Source organism: Polypterus senegalus, chromosome 14 (assembly GCF_016835505.1).
Source record: "Polypterus senegalus isolate Bchr_013 chromosome 14, ASM1683550v1, whole genome shotgun sequence".
Taxonomy (NCBI): domain Eukaryota; kingdom Metazoa; phylum Chordata; class Cladistia; order Polypteriformes; family Polypteridae; genus Polypterus; species Polypterus senegalus.
In genome coordinates, this window is record NC_053167.1 from 58632960 (window position 1) to 58649346 (window position 16387).

At 36.3% G+C, this 16387-nt stretch overlaps 1 long non-coding RNA gene across 2 annotated transcripts in view; it reads right to left on the reverse strand.

Moving 5' to 3' along the window:
- LOC120514697 overlaps positions 1–16387 on the reverse strand; it is a 64182-nt gene that overhangs the window by 11110 nt on the left and 36685 nt on the right. The window lies entirely within an intron of this gene.

Consider the following 16387-nt stretch of genomic DNA (forward strand, 5'->3'; position numbering starts at 1 on the left):
GGAGGTCTTTTGACCTTGGAACCACTGCAGATTTTGTTTTTTTTTTCTCCAGCTTTTCTGTCCTCTTAGTCGACTATCTGACCTTATCATTGTACTCATCTGTTGAGACGTACAATATGATATTCTATATAAGGTTGCTACTCATTGTTAGTCCTGGAAAGTATGCCCCACCAAACCAACGTTCCAAAAACCAACCGACCTTACTGTTATCTGCTCGAACCAACACCGACTTACTATACTCAGCTGTCCAGCGGCGTCACTGAAGCATTCGAACATTCTTAGCCAATCATGTAATACTGCGTCCGCGTTTACCACGTTATGTTCTAACTACAGAGGCAGAGTCCCATTGCATGGTTCTAATTTGTATCGAGTCTAGGTGTTGACACGAACACCATACATATGGGGTATTGACGCAAACACCATACATACGGGGTATTGACGCGAACACCATACATACGGATAGTATCAAATTATATATAAGGATGCCTGATGAGTTTCAACATAGTTTGAAAAATGTTCATATTATTAGTCTCATTCATAATTGCTATTATTCTTTAACCCAGCCACAGGGGATGAACAAACCAGTGTGTTTATTTGTGCCGGTCCCAAGCCCAGATAAATGGGGAGGGTTACATCAGGAAGGGCATCCGGTGTAAAATTTTGCCAAATCAATATGTGGACAACAATACAAATTTCCATACTGGATCAGTTGAGCCCTGGGTTAACAACGACCGCCACCAGTACTGTTAGCCAACAGGGTCCTGGCAGAAATTGGGCTACTGTTGGCTGAAGAAGGAGAAGAAGGGGGAAGGGGATGTTTCTGGAGGCAGATGGAGAGGAGGAAATAAAGACAGTGGAACTGAGGGTAGGAACTTTGAATGTTGGCAGTATGACTGGTAAGGGGAGAGAGTTAGCAGATATGATGGAGAGAAGGAAGGTTGATATATTGTGTGTGCAACAGATGAAATGGAAAGGGAGTAAGGCCAGGTGGATTGAAATTGTTCTATCATGGTGTGGATGGGAGGAGAAATGGGGTAGGAGTTATTCTGAAGGAAAACTGCAAGGTTGAGTTTAGGGAGGAGGTGAGACAGGTACTGGGTGGCAGTGAAGAGTTACCAGACAGCTGGGAAACTACAGCAGATGTAGTAAGGGTGTGACATCTGGAAAGAGGAAGGAGGAAAAGGAAACCTGGTGGTGGAATGAGGAAATACAGAGGAAGAGGATGGCAAAGAAGAAGTGGGATAGTCAGAGAGGTGCAGAAAGTAGACAAGAGAGAGTACAAGGAGACAAGGTGCAAGGTGAAGAGAGAGGTGGCAAAGGCTAAAGAAGAGGCGTATGATGAGTTGTATGAGAGGTTGGACACTAAGGAGGGAGAAAAGGACCTGTACCAATTGGCTAGACAGAGGGACCGAGCTGGGAAAGATGTGCAGCATGTTAGGGTGATAAAGGATAAAGATGGAAATGTACTCATAAGCGAGGAGAGTGTGTTGAGCAGATGGAAAGAGTACTTTGAGAGGCTGATGAATGAAGAGAACAAGAGAGAGAAGAGGTTGGATGATGTGGAAATAGTGAATCAGGAAGTGCAACAAATTAGCAAGGAGGAAGTAAGTACAGCTATGAAGAGGATGAAAAATGGAAAGGCAGTTGGTCCAGATGACATACCTGTGGAAGCATGGAGAGATGGCAGTGGAGTTTTTAACCAGATTGTTTAATAGAATCTTGGAAAGTGAGAGGAAGCCTGAGGAGTGAAGAAGCGTACTGGTGCCGATATTTAAGAATAAGGGGGATATGCAGGACTGCTAGTTACTACAGGGGAATAAAATTGTTGAGCCACCGCATGAAGTTATGGGAAAGAGTAGTGGAAAGTAGGTTAAGAAGTGAAGTGATGATTAGTGAGTAGCAGTATGGTTTCATGCTAAGAAAGAGCACCACAGATGCTATGTTTGCTCTGAGGATGTTGATGGAGAAGTACAGAGAAGGCCAGAAGGAGTTGCATTGTGTCTTTGTGGACCTGGAGAAAGCATATGACAGGGTGCCTCAAGAGGAGTTGTGGTATTGTATGAGGGAGTTGGGAGTGGCAGTGAAGTATGTAAGAGTTGTACAGGATATGTACGAGGGAAGTGTGACCGTGGTGAGGTCTGCGGTAGGAGTGATGGATGCATTCAAGGTGGAGTTGGGATTGCATCAGGGATTGGTTCTGAGCCCTTTCTTATTTGAAATGGTGATGGACAGGTTAACAGATGAGATTAGACAGAAAATCCCCGTGGACTATGATGTTTGCGGATGACATTGTGATCTGTAGCGATAGTAGGGAGCAGGAGGAGACCCTGGAGAGGTGGAGATATGCTCTAGAGAGGACAGGAATTAAGGTCAGTAGGAACAAGAGAGAATACATGTGTGTAAATGAGAGGGAGGTCAGTGGAATGGTGAGGATGCAGGGAGTAGAGTTGGCAAAGGTGGATGAGTTTAAATACTTGGGATCAACAGTACAGAGTAATGGGGATTTTGGAAGAGAGGTGAAAAAGAGAGTTCAGGCAGGGTGGAATGGGTGGAGAAGAGTGTCAGGAGTAATTTGTGACAGACGGGTATCAGCAAGAGTGAAAGGGAAGGTCTACAGGACGGTAGTGAGACCAGCTATGTTATATGGGTTGGAGACTGACCAGAAAGCAGAAGACAGAGCTGGAGGTGGCGGAGTTAAAGGTGCTAAGATTTGCATTGGGTGTGACGAGGATGGTTAGGATTAGAAATGAGTACATTAGAAGGTCAGCTCAAGTTTAATGGTTGGGAGACAAAGTCAGAGAGGCGAAATTGTGTTGGTTTGGACATGTGCAGATGAGAGATGCAAGGTATATTGGGAGAAGGACGCTAAGGATAGAGCTGCCAGGGAAGAGGAAAAGGGGAAGGCCTAAGCGAAGGTTTATGGATGTGGTGAGAGAGGACATGCCGGTGATGGGTGTAACAGAACAAAATGCAGAGAACAAAAAGATATGGAAGAAGATGATCCGCTGTGGCAATCCCTAACGGGAGCAGCCGAAAGAAGAAGATAATTGCTATTATTCTTTGTGTAGAACTTCTAAAAAAAGGTCTGTAAAATGGATTCTGCGCAGTTATCATGTTAAGAAAGATAGTAAAGGGAAACTTTGAACTTTGCTTAGCCATGTATAGTGGGTGGTCACTATTTCAAAGTGTAGTGTCAGATATGTGAAATACGCTGAAGTTTTTAAGAGATGTCTTTGAACAAATTTCTTTAGATGGTTGTTTATCGAGATTTACATATTTACATATACATATACTGAAATTCAAAGTGGAAGTACAACAATAAAATGATTTAATTCCCATGTGACTGTTCTTAAATAAAGTTACAGCAAACCATACCTGGATATTAATAATATTAATTCAAAAGCTCAATTCAACCCCCTTCCCATACCTGTCTCTTTCACCCTTGATCAAACATACAAAATATTTAAGACATTTTAAACTACATTTTGATTCTTCATTTGTTCAAAATCAGCAAAACTTTGCACTGCAAAGATAATAAGACTGCGTACTCTGCATCCCAGCAGGTATTTCTAATTAGATGCCATATTCTTTGCTAGTGATACTTTTCTTTTTAAGACACTCTGAAGTAGTTAATCATCATTTCTTTTCTAGCAATACAATTCACTGTTTTAATGACTGAGCAAAATTAATGTGCCACAGGCAAATTACCACTCAAATAACTGGTGTTAATTCCAAGCTTGTTTTTTAATAAAGTAATCTCTGGACCAGTTGTATCATCATGAGAGGCATTGAGATGCACTGTGTGTATTAATGCATTAGCACATTCTTGTCAGACACTGCAGGATTGCTTTCTGGAGGCAGAGGTGACTGCGTCACAATGACTAAAGCAGTTCTTGCTAGGCTAGTTTTCTATATTTTAAAGATACCTTAGAATTCCTAAGTCTCAAACAAGAGCAGTATTGAATTAACATAAGATCTTCAATGCCTTAACTCAATAAAATACTCAGCTGTCTGATCAATAAACATATGTTTTTCTAGTAAATATAATTTTCCCAAAATGATAAACCTTTTCAGAAATCTGCAATGTATAGTTTATTAGTCATTGAGTATACAGTAAATATTAGTAACATACCTTGAATCATGTTGCTGCTTTCAATGCCGAAACAAAAAAAAAAAAGATAAAACCAAAGACATCAGCTAAACAATTCAGGATCACTGCAGTGTCTGAAATGAATAGCAGGCCAACCCAAACCCTGGGATTACATCTCAGTGGGAATGTTCTGAGATATAAATTTTGAATTAGACGAGACGAAACCCTAGCAGTCAAGAATACAGCTTTAAATAATCTTATTGCTATATATAATTGTATTTTGTATCTAAGCCCATGGCTTAAATGTTTTACTTTTAATAATTAGATACTCAGATTTGAGATTTTCTTCCATATGTATTATGGCATATTTTAGATTTTAAAGAGAAGTCTTACATAATACATGAGCCAAGAATTATTTTGATATCAAGAGCTAAAAAATGATGTAAGAAAGATGTATTTTAAATCATTGTAAATTCTTACTTGCCAGTATACATGGTGATATGGTGCGAGTTAAATAAAGCTTACATATAAATATTGTGTTGTCCTACAGAACTAAAGTTGTAGACTGGTGTTCAATTCTTACTGTATAATAATAATAAAATAATAAGACATTTTATTTATATAGGACCTTTTCCATGCTGATGGGAGATATTGTATGTTCACAGCTTCACAGACACAATTCTCAGGTGCAAGTTTATTGAACAAATACTTTACAAGGCTTCCTTCTATTAGTGTCACAAGCACAAAATAATTCTTTCTCTTTTCTCCCTCCTTTTTTCTCCTCCATACCTTCCAGGTAAGCTTTGTATGTCCTTCATACACAACTCCAACTCACCAGGATGAGGCTGATCACCTTCTTTTATCTTGGACCTAGAGTAGTTCCGGTACTGGGGCACAGCCCTTTGGAATTACTTTCAGGTCAAAAGTGTCTCATAAAGCAGGGATTACTAATCCCAGCAGCTCCCCCAGCAGACCCCATGGAACGCAACAGGGCTTCCCCAAGGGTGTATAGGACCCATCATGCCCTGTGGATGTCCCTGTGGAAATTTTAGCCCAGAGAAGCTGTCATCTAGCATATTGGGGTAGCCATTGGTCTGAATAGATCATCTCCCCTGTCCCTCAATTACACTGGCCTCCTGGACAGGAATTCATTTTGCTCCATCCCTGCCAGAACACCAGCATATTTATTCAGAGGTTGCCACCTCCTGCCAAAGGCAGAGAATAACCTGCCTTTCTTCTTGGTCATTCAGTATGGCAGCATCCCGGCCAGGTGATGAATCATTCACTATCCCGGTTGGGATGCCAGCCCATGCCTGCTGTCCATCACAATATAAATGACTGACTCAGTTAGGAAACATGTAATTCTCGTCCATAGAGACTAGAGGCGTTGTCACTAACATTCTCTTTTCTTTTACCCATAGACCTGATGGTCCAAGACAATAACAGCTATGAAGTAATTGCTTTATCAGGTCTGAAAGTCCTACCTCCTCTTCTCTGGGGCATATAAAAACACCAATGAACCCAGAAGTCTGTGCTCATTCAAGAATCTACATCTAGTGGGATCACTACATACCTCTAGAAGTGACTTTATTTCTTCATTGAATAAAGACCATTTTATTCTGTTATTTGACTAATTGTACTACTTTAGCTTGTTTAAATTTCTTTATCAATAATTAGGCTTGCCTATATAAACAGGGTTTTACCAGGCTGGTACCCCAAACCTTTAATGTGTCTCTGTGTGTTGCCTATCTATCTATCTATCTATCTATCTATCTATCTATCTATCTATCTATCTATCTATCTATCTCTTCATATATATATATATATATATATAATTTTTTAGTTCACCCATAATATATATTCTACAATACTAGGTTTATTGGTAACATTAAAATTCCTTGGTAACTGTCGGTTATGTTTGTAATTTTCCTGAAACACTCTGAAATCCCACTTAACAAACCAGGTACCTCAATTATTAAATCAAGGTAATTCAAGCATTATTACTGATTCAGTTTTGAAAAAGTACTGAATTTACATAAAAGACGACCAAGTTTTCTCCAAGTTTGAGAAGCAGGAGACCTGAGATAGGCTGAAGCTGTATATTGAATGTTTATCAATAGCTGTCAGTACTTAGTGTAGACATATTGAAATCTATTGCAGCTAGACTCAGAGGCTTATTATTCAGAGGAAATTCAACTTCTCTTTATCACTAGCCCAACTTCAAAATTATTCCCTAAAGAAAAAAAATAAACCAAGAAAGATGATGCGATCACAAAATAAAAAAAACATGTTTGTCTAAACTTACTTTTCACAGTGGCACTATGCAGAAAATAATGGAATATTGTTTTATATTATACAGTTTTTTTTAAATAATTTCCTAAAAGTGTGTTTTATTGTCAGAAATAAACAAATAAAGAAAAGTGAAGGCACATGGAGAGTTTTTTTGTGCCAAAAACACTGGAAGCTACATAAATTAAATTAAATTAAAAAGCCAGGTGATTGTAGTTAAAAAAGTCAATTTGCTAAAGAAACAGTACACAACGCCCAGGAGGCACAGTATTTTTTAAAATCTTTTTTTAGCAAAGCCACAAAAACCATAGAACTGCTATCGTCACTTGAAAGAAAGAAAGAAAGAAAGAAAGAAAGAACAGGCTTTCAAAGATTCTGCCACAGATTTTGCACACAGCACTATTAACACTGGTAGATGTTGACATGGACAATGAGAAAGAAAAGAAAAAAAAGGATAAAGGATGTGGGGACAAAACACATCAGATATGGATTAACAGAGAAAAAGACTGAATACAAACCTGTTGGTCAACATGTGGAATGATGAACACTGTAAGATTCACCAAGTCTCATCATCTGTGGTTAATAATAAAGAAAGCAAACTTTGGGTGTGCAGCTTGTAGTCAGGTAGACCCCCCATGATTCCAAGAAAGTAATGGGCATAGAGTTAGTGAAAAAGTGTTTGATTGGCACCATGAATTCTTTTACCTCTGATGTTAAAAAAACAGAGGTGTTTAAGGAAAATGAATGAGAAACATTCTTAGACCAAGGTGCACACAGCTGCATGTAGCAATTTTGTGTTTAGAGTCTATTCTGTTCTAAATGAGATACAAACGGGCTAAAAAGAACAAAACAGCATATGTGTTTGAGCAAGAAATCCATTGTCAGTAATTAAAATATGAATATTCTAATGCCACAACACATCACTTATGAAATGAATAAAAAACTATCATAATGATAGATACAGGAATTATTTGTCTAGAAATTATATTTTTTTATATGTTACATACCCCATTTTGTAGTGAAGGACAAGAATACTTTTTATCTCATGTTTTTGTGCAGAATTGAGATTTTCTGATACATTAGGCTTTAATGGAGTTTAATGCTGAACAACTTCTTCCTCCTCTTTCGGCTGCTCCCGTTAGGGGTCACCACAGCTGATCTTCTTTTTTCATATTGTCCTGTCTTCTGCATCTTGCTCTGTTACACCCATCACCTGCATGTCCTCTATCACACCATCCATAAACCTTCTCTTATGCCTTCCTCTTTTTCTCTTACCTGGCAGCTCTATCCTTAGCATCCTTCTCCCAATATACCCAGCATCTCTCCTCTACACATGTCCAAAACAACGCAATCTCACTTCTCTGACTTTGTCTCCCAACCATCCAACCTGAGCTGACCCTCTAATGTACTCATTTCTAATCCTATCCATCCTCGTCACACCCAGTGCAAACCTTAACATTTTTAACTCTGCCACCTAGCAAACATTTTTAAAACACTCATGAAAAAATCTTGTGTCATGTAATTCACATGTCAGGTAGTCAGTTGTATCTCACAATGTCCTTGTTAAGGACATGTGCTTTACCTGAGGGCTATTGTGAGTTAAGTGATTAGAAAATAAAAGAGAAGCCAAAAGACGTTTAAAACGAGGGTTTAAAACCAGGAAGACAATCAGAACTGAGTGACCAGTACAAAAGGACAAAATGAATGCTAAAGGTTAAAGCCAGAAAGAAAAAAAACAATCCTATCACTAGGGCCTACTGGAATAAGGAGCTAACTACACTTGAGGTTCAAACAGAAGTCGCATCCATAGTGGGATTATTGCCATATTTATAATGTCATTTCCATATCACACAAGTGATGATTGCAGTCATATGACCTGAAAAAGACATTGTGTAAAGAAAATTAAGACAGAGTTAATTTTAAATTTAAAAACATAACTCTAAATATAAAATAAATATCAGAAAATTAATCCTGATTAACTCTAAACCCCAAAATGCATAAAATAGCATGTATAAAAATGCTTATTACTATAGTCCTGACCACATTTATTTTTGTTAGAGAAGAAGAAGCAATGTTTCTGTTCTGAAGATTCAATGATAACATGAAAAACTAATTTCTTTTCAGAACTAATGTGCTGATAAAAAAGAAAAAAACAAAGAGTGTTACTTTTTAAGGCAACACCATATGGTTCACAACAGCTCAGTCCTAATGCAAACACAGAGGAAAGAGAAAGCTAATTAAAAGTGTTCAATAAAATAACTGCCCCTTTAAACCATGCGAGGTGACCTTTAATATTTGCTAAGATAATATGATTAAGGTATTGTCTCATTGTAAATTACAGTGATTATTGCAAAAAAAGCTATTGTGCTAATGTCAACTGGATGTACAGAATATCCAAAGTAACATCTCAGAATGGAATACAAGAAAATACATGTTGTAAGTATGAACATAAATGACTTTGTTTCACCCAGGGTTACATCTCTATTTCAGGTCTGTTTACTGTTTTAATACATTTCTTGTTGTCTTTTAAATATTATTTTGTAACTATTACAGATATTATTTTTGTTTTCTTTTTTTAGGACTTAGTTAACATTTTTTATTGTTAATTAACATGTTAATGAATTATTTTGCAATTTTGTGTTCTATTAATATTATATGTATCATTTTTCTTTCTTTTCTACTTTTCCCCCTAAATGCGAAAGCTAAATGAGGTGGGGACACTTAATGATGCATCTGGGGTACAGCCCTAGTATAATAAAATGAGAAGCTGTAGTTTCACTGCTGCTTCAGCACTGGCAGTGATTTCTGATATTTTGGTTTGTGCCTTTATTCTTTATTTGATTTCCTGGTTCTGACGTCTGATATCATTAAAGGCACTTCTTCTGGTTTTGTGATTTTGGTTTTATTAATTTTTTCACCCTATTTTTGCCCATTTTCCAATTTTGCCTTTTTGTGCTAATTTTTTCAATTCTTTAATTTTATTTTTAAATATAACTTCACTTTGATTATTTTGGAACCACAGAGATTTTCTTTCTCCCTTATTCTGGACATTTTTTAACCTTTGATATTTAGGGAGCATTAGCCCAATTTTTGGGCCTGTGGAGGCTTGAGTGGTGTGAGGCTTATCCCATGGGCTCAGACTCAGCAAATGGGCAGGTCTTGCATTTTGTTGTTTTCTGAGGCGTGTGCCTATTTCTGAGCTTTTTGAGTTGTTGGATTCACAACAGCCAATAAACAGTATACGACTGCATGTCGGTTTCTTCCAGATAATCAACTGGTTAACTGACTTGAACATTTCATTATATCTCATGTCCCATTCTCGTCATATGAGATTTCTCTTTTGTGTTACATTAAGAAGATGCCTGGAAAACAAAAAAATAAAACGTAAAAAAATAAATTAAAATATTAAGAAGAACAGTAACAGTAAGGCAGGAGTACTTTTCACAAAGACATTTCCTGTATTGTTGCTGTTTGTTTCGGTATGAAATGTTATGTCCTTTATCATAAAACTGCATTGTTGGGATGAATCTTTGTTTTGGTTTTTTTATGGGGATTTTTATAGCCTTTTTTTGAAAACATATGATTAGTTAAAAAAGTATATTACACAGTGCAAAAATATTTCCATAATATATATGCAAAAAAGACAAATAAATGTAGTTGAACATCTTTGGCTGCATGTGATTGACTTTTTCTGCACTTGCTATTTAGGGATCATTTTGCATCAGCACTATAGTCACGAGGTTAGAAGAAAATAGTTGCTACAATTAAAAGTGTTCACTAGACAAGGAATAAAAATTCTATACCTTAGAGAACTCACAAAGATTAATGGCACTCTGTAACCTCACACTACATGCAATTCTGACTGGTCACACAGGAGAGGAGGAAAGTTCTGGTAGGATCCAAAATTTGAAGTGCAGGAATGAAATGTGTTAAGTATTGCTAGAGGTGTAAAATATAATCTCATTCAGTGTCGTTTAGTTGGAAAAAATGCAGAAATCCAAACACTTAGGCAAGGACTAGCTTGTCTTAGGTGTGTCTATAAAAAATTTCTAAGTAGAACCTGGGTATCATCAATTGAAATATGATTCAGCTCTGTGCATTGTAATCACAATCTTCCTGTGAAGTTCTTTTTCTTCTATTCTAAGAACTTACTGAAAATTGCCTTTTAAAAGATCCACTTAACTTTAACTGTATACTGCATTGCAGCAATTGGCCTCAAAATGTTATGTGTTGCTTTAATTGTAATTGAACTTTCCAATTTTCAGTGCTCTGTATATTTTGCTTTGTTTTTCTCTATCCCTGCTGTGAAAAATAAGCACAATGAACCAAAAAGGCTCATTGCATCTTCAACATACTATGACAGTAATAGACTTAATCAATGCAAAGCTAAGTTTGTTAGGCCACAAGGGATTGTGTATTATTGTTTTCATAATATTTTTTGGATATTGTATATTCTGTTTAATCTGTTGGTTTCAAAATAAATAAAGCTGAAAACATAAACTGCTTATTCTTCTTTGGGGTAACAAGATATGCATACAATATTGGATTAAATAAAGTGAAATGTTTTATCTTCAAAAATAGTACTGTACACATTGAAATAACATTACAGTGTTTAAATATGAATTAAGACACAATACTAATATAAAAAAGTACTCTGTTCAAATGATTTAAATTTTATCATATAAAAAGGTAAATATATACATATTGATTGTCTATTATCTTTATATTCCATGACAGTAGGCATTGATGAATTTTAGAAATAGAAAAAACTGGCTAAATTGTGCAATAGTGTTTAATTTTGGATGTAAATATTCCTTTCAGATAAGTAACTGAAAAAGAGAAATGCAAACTATTCAGGGTATGAAATGTCTGCTTTAGCCTATGTATTAAAAAATACAGCTACCCTTTGATTTTTCTAAATATATATAAGGACTATGCATTATTTGTCTGTTGAGAAGAGATAGGTGCCACATCAAATCCTAATATGATGATATTAGGAGCTTAATTTAGGGTGGAGGGTCCTGCGTTTTGTGTAGTTATTCATAATAAATTATTATCTTTTAATTCAGCTGCCATACCTAATGATTTTGGCCATTTTTAAATATCCTGAGCAGCACCTTACCATCACTATCACTTTCAGCTGATTGACTTCATCACAGATTTTAACACAATGCTGTTCTGGCTGAAGACCTTCATAATTTACCACCATAGTTATATTATACACCATAAACATATTGTTATTTGTAGAATGTACAGTGGAAGCTATGTGACGAGAGGACATGGTTATAGAATATATTTGAGAGGAAAGGCTGGTATTTTAAGTTCCTTGATTGATTCCTATAATTCCAAACAAATTTTTCATTGGCCCAAATGAAAGTATAATTGTTGAAATAAGAATTTACTGATGTTATAATTTATTAGTTTGTTGGCTTTACATGATGGAGGACAAGCAGAACTCTGCCATTCACTGAGAAGACTGCAGAGAAAATGACCTAAGATTGAAAGACATGTTCAAAATTGCCATTTTCATTAAAATGATTTAATTCCTGAAGATAAATTTCTTTTATGCTCTTCTAGAAGTACTTTTTCATGTTGCATTTCCTGTAAAATATACAGCTTAACTTATATCGTCTGTAATAATATTTATTTTTTCAGAAACATTTTGCTTCCTAGAACCTGTGGGAAAGATGCATGCATTGGAAAACTGCTTTAGAAACTTGATATACACTGGGCAAAAAAAAATTACATTTAGTCACTATGGCTACATAATTCAGTCATTTGCAAGCTCAGATTGAGTCCCACTATATTCATTTCACACTTGAAATCAGCAGCATTAATTCAGGTAGAGGGTGAATGGGTAATGGTAACATGTTAACATGTCAGCACCAGGTCAGATACAAATTAGACCAAGAACAGGTAGTTGTTCAGGAGACTTGGCACTCAGTAGCACGTTCATTCATAAAATATTGCCATTTTTTTTTAAATGAAAAAGCAGCTGAAAGGTTCAAGTCTGCTTTTTTAACCTACTTTCACAGTGGTTTCCAAACCATTCCTTTTGCTTGTAGATGTTTTGTGTTGTTTTTTAAGCTTGTTATCCTATAGTACATCTTTGTTTTGTCATGTGGAACTGACTGGGGTTTAAACAACATTTTTATATTAGTTTTGTTCATTTTTGAATCCACTATTTATGCTAATATTGCTGGTCAATTAGTTTCTATGTATCTGTTGTGGTCTATGGCTTGTCATCCCAGCCAATACCCCCAGGCCACCAGATGGAGCCCTCCCTGCAGTATGGAGGTGCCCCGAAGACCACCAGGGAATCATGGACAATGGAGTTTTTATGCACAGCCCTGCTGGATACCACAGGGGCCACAAGAGGGAGCTGCATGGAGGAGCATATGTGCCCTATAACCCGGTAGTGCGTCACAGGCAGAGCGACGGCAGAAGTGACGTACTTCTGGGGTGAAGAAAACGACTTGTACCTGACCGGGTCAGGGAATATAAAAGGACTGTGGGAGCTCCCAGACGGTGAGCTGAGCTGGGTGGTAGGAGGGCAACGTGTCTGGGAGTGGTGGAGAGTTTATTGTTGGTGATTTGTGAGTGTATTGAATGAGTATTGTGGAGAAGAGGGTGCTTTGGGCACTGTTGTGTATTAATAAAGTCAACATTGGACTTTTATCTGGTGTCTGGCGTATTGGACAGGGGTTCAAGGGAGCGATACTGCCCCCTATCTGTCACACTGTGTATCTTCTTTTTTGGTCCGTGTGTTTTGTGGGTGGTCCTTCAAGAGGGCCAACTGCCCATCATCCTCAGCTCTATAAAGCCTGAGGAAACCCACAGTCTCATAAAGTTCATTCTGAATGTGCTCATAGTGTGGTGAATTCTACTGGATTTTTGACCTAGTACTCTATTTTTTTTTATTTATTTTTTAAATTTCTATTGGGACTTTGTTTAGTTTAGCTTGCTTATTTTGAAGGAGTTGCCTTCTGTTTTTTGTGCTCTTCAGAGCTTCTGGCTGGCTAGAGCCTTTTTTGAATAACAAATACTTTTTCACCTTAATAAAAGGATAAGCGTCTGTGTGTCTGTCTGCATGTCAGGCTGGTTGCTACGTCTCTGTCATTCCAAAAGATGGCACCTTACAATCATTTTTAATAATAAAATGCATTGTATTTGTCATTCCAATAGATGGTGCTTGGCAAATATTAACACTTCTTTTAAGAATCCAAAACCAAATATTATATAACAGAGACATATGCGTTGCTCTACAAATGTTAACACTTAAGCTTACATTGATTACTTAGATTTCAACCCATCTTAGATGGGTAGCAAAGTTAGCTATTTATAAAGATAGTACATTGCCGTTTGTATTTTTTAATGGGCATTTTGAAGATTTATTGAGTCTTTTGTGCTTGAGACTTGTTTTTGGTTTGCTGTTTTTTACCATTGTGTTTTTGTTTTCCTTCCACTCACTAGGAGAAAGCCAAATAGAGAGGTGATTGCTGTGATCACACAGGTCAGGTGAGTACAGAAAATTCTTGCAAGTTAGCCTTAGGACTATTTAGGTTTATTTTAGGTTAGCAGCAGGGAATCTTATTACACTTGCTGTTCTTTAAATCATATCCCTTTTGGGAGTGAGTCCTAAACAATTCAAAGGCACTGATTATTTTTTGTTTGTTGTTTGCCTTTTGTAGTGTGAAAATAGCCAGTATATTGAGATTATAATTGGACTTAAAACTAAAATCATGTCCTCTACCCGCTATACCTATATTAGTAACTATGTTAAAATAATACAATACATATAAAACTTGTCTCTAAATATTAACTACAGCTTAATATTCTAGTTGCTAAACATTCACCACCTGTGGAAACAATGCTATTTTGGCTAAATACATAATACCAAATTTATTTAGTGAAACTTAAGCTTATTAAAACTGGCACCATTCCTCTAGCTGATCCACTGCCATAGTGATTTTATCTTCTTCCATAAATAATAAAATATTATCCAAGAGGGCAATCTTGGAATGATTTCTATGATAAACTGCAAATCACTTCAAAAAATGTAAGTAATTGTACATTTTTAGAGGTACATTAATTAAACATTAAAATGGAATCAAACATTTTGTAATACTAATTTACAGACCTATTGGGCCACAGTCCTAATTCATGGCTGACTTTAGCAAATACATTTAGCTATAAACTATGATAAAGCAATCTTGATGGGTGCTTTTTAAAATTCACTATATGTGGAAACCTACATTTTTGGAAAACGGTTTCTGTTCTTAATTAAGTGTGCAGGGTTTTTGTTAAGTTGTAAAACATCAAAACAAAATTTCACAATCACAGTTTACATCAAATTATAACTCATGGTTTTGATCATCAGAACATAATCCTCAGTACTCTAATTTACTATCAGATCACCTCCTAATTAGTTTGTTTTGACCCTGTCCTCACCATGGTTTAACATTACACAAATTCTTAACTAAAAAGCTAAAAACTGGATAAACAGGTAAAGGTTACTTCTAAATTGATAAAATAAAAAAAGAAATTTGCAAGGACAATGCTTTAGCTGTAAATCTTTCCTCAGGTACTAAACTAAAAACAATTGTTTAGATACATTGGAGGGAAAAGAATGAGGGCACATAGAGATTAACGAAACAATCAAATTAGGTATAAAACCAGCCAGTAGAAAAGATGAAGAGTTTAAAATGTTTGTCAAACCTATAAATTACCCTTATAAATTACTCTTTATTAGGCCTCTCTAAACGCAGTTCAAAGTTAATAGCTGAAATTAGAAGCAAATCAAAGAAATCTGAACTGCCATGTAACATCCCTTCCAGCATTTGTAAGTCATTTGTTTTTGTCAGCTAGTTAACTTGGAATAGTTGAAATGATACTGTGCCTTTCTTGTTTGTCTCTGTGGTTGATGAACAAAACAAAGCAGAAAGCAACACATATTATTTGTCTTCACAGCTGGTCAACTCCTATCTTTGGTGGCTGCGGTCCTTGTTGACTTTTATTTATAGTCTCCCGGCCCTTAGTCACCCAGGAGCTGGCACATTCTATTTGTCTCTTCAGCTGGCTTGCCCATGTAGGTGCCAGCTGGCTTCTGTGTCCTTATTTCTCCTTGTAGTTAAAAATCTCTGAATGTTCCTATATGCTTTTCTGTACTTACAATATGTATAATTAGTTGATTTACCTCACTTTTTTTAACTTTCTTGTATGAACTGAAAGATGTCCTGTTTATGATCCAAAATTTGATCTTATCACAAAATGGATTAATATGGATAAGGGATCGGAGCTGTAGAGATTTATGAGCAATCTGAAGGGAACAGAATCAGTTAGTAGAAACCCGCAAAAACTGCATCATTACATGTGAATTATTCACTCTACCAATATTACCTCTAAACTCTGTCTAGCTCTCCCGATTTGATCTTTCATAGACAACACTATTAAGTCCACCAGAGCACTTCTAAAGGAGGTTCTTCAGTTATAGAAATCAACTCCCATAATTGCCTAACAGATGTCACAGCTACAGTAAAATCACAATTTGTTTACAATAGAACCCTGATTATCCGAGGTAATGTGGACCAATGCTACCTTAGACTGAAATCTTGCATGAAATGGATGGCTATGAAAACAAAGAAATAAAGCTTCTGAAGTGTTTTGCACTCACCTGTTTTCACTGCTTTTCTGGTTTTATCCACACTCACAAGCACTCTTTTTGAAACCCACTTTTCAATTGACTCCTTCTCAATTGACTTTGCTGTGTGAGTATTTTCTTCCTGAATAACTTTTTCCCTTTAGGAAGACTATAATCTTGTGTATATACATTTTTGTATTTATTTTTCATTTTTGGGACTGGCAAAATTCACTGTAAGTAATATTCACTTTTTTGACTGGGACATTTTTTTTTCGTCTGTAAATAACCCCACATTTTTTTTATTTAATACCACCTTTTTGTGTCTGTGATTTCGTGTCTGAATTCTCTCAAGTCTGACCCTGGTTGGT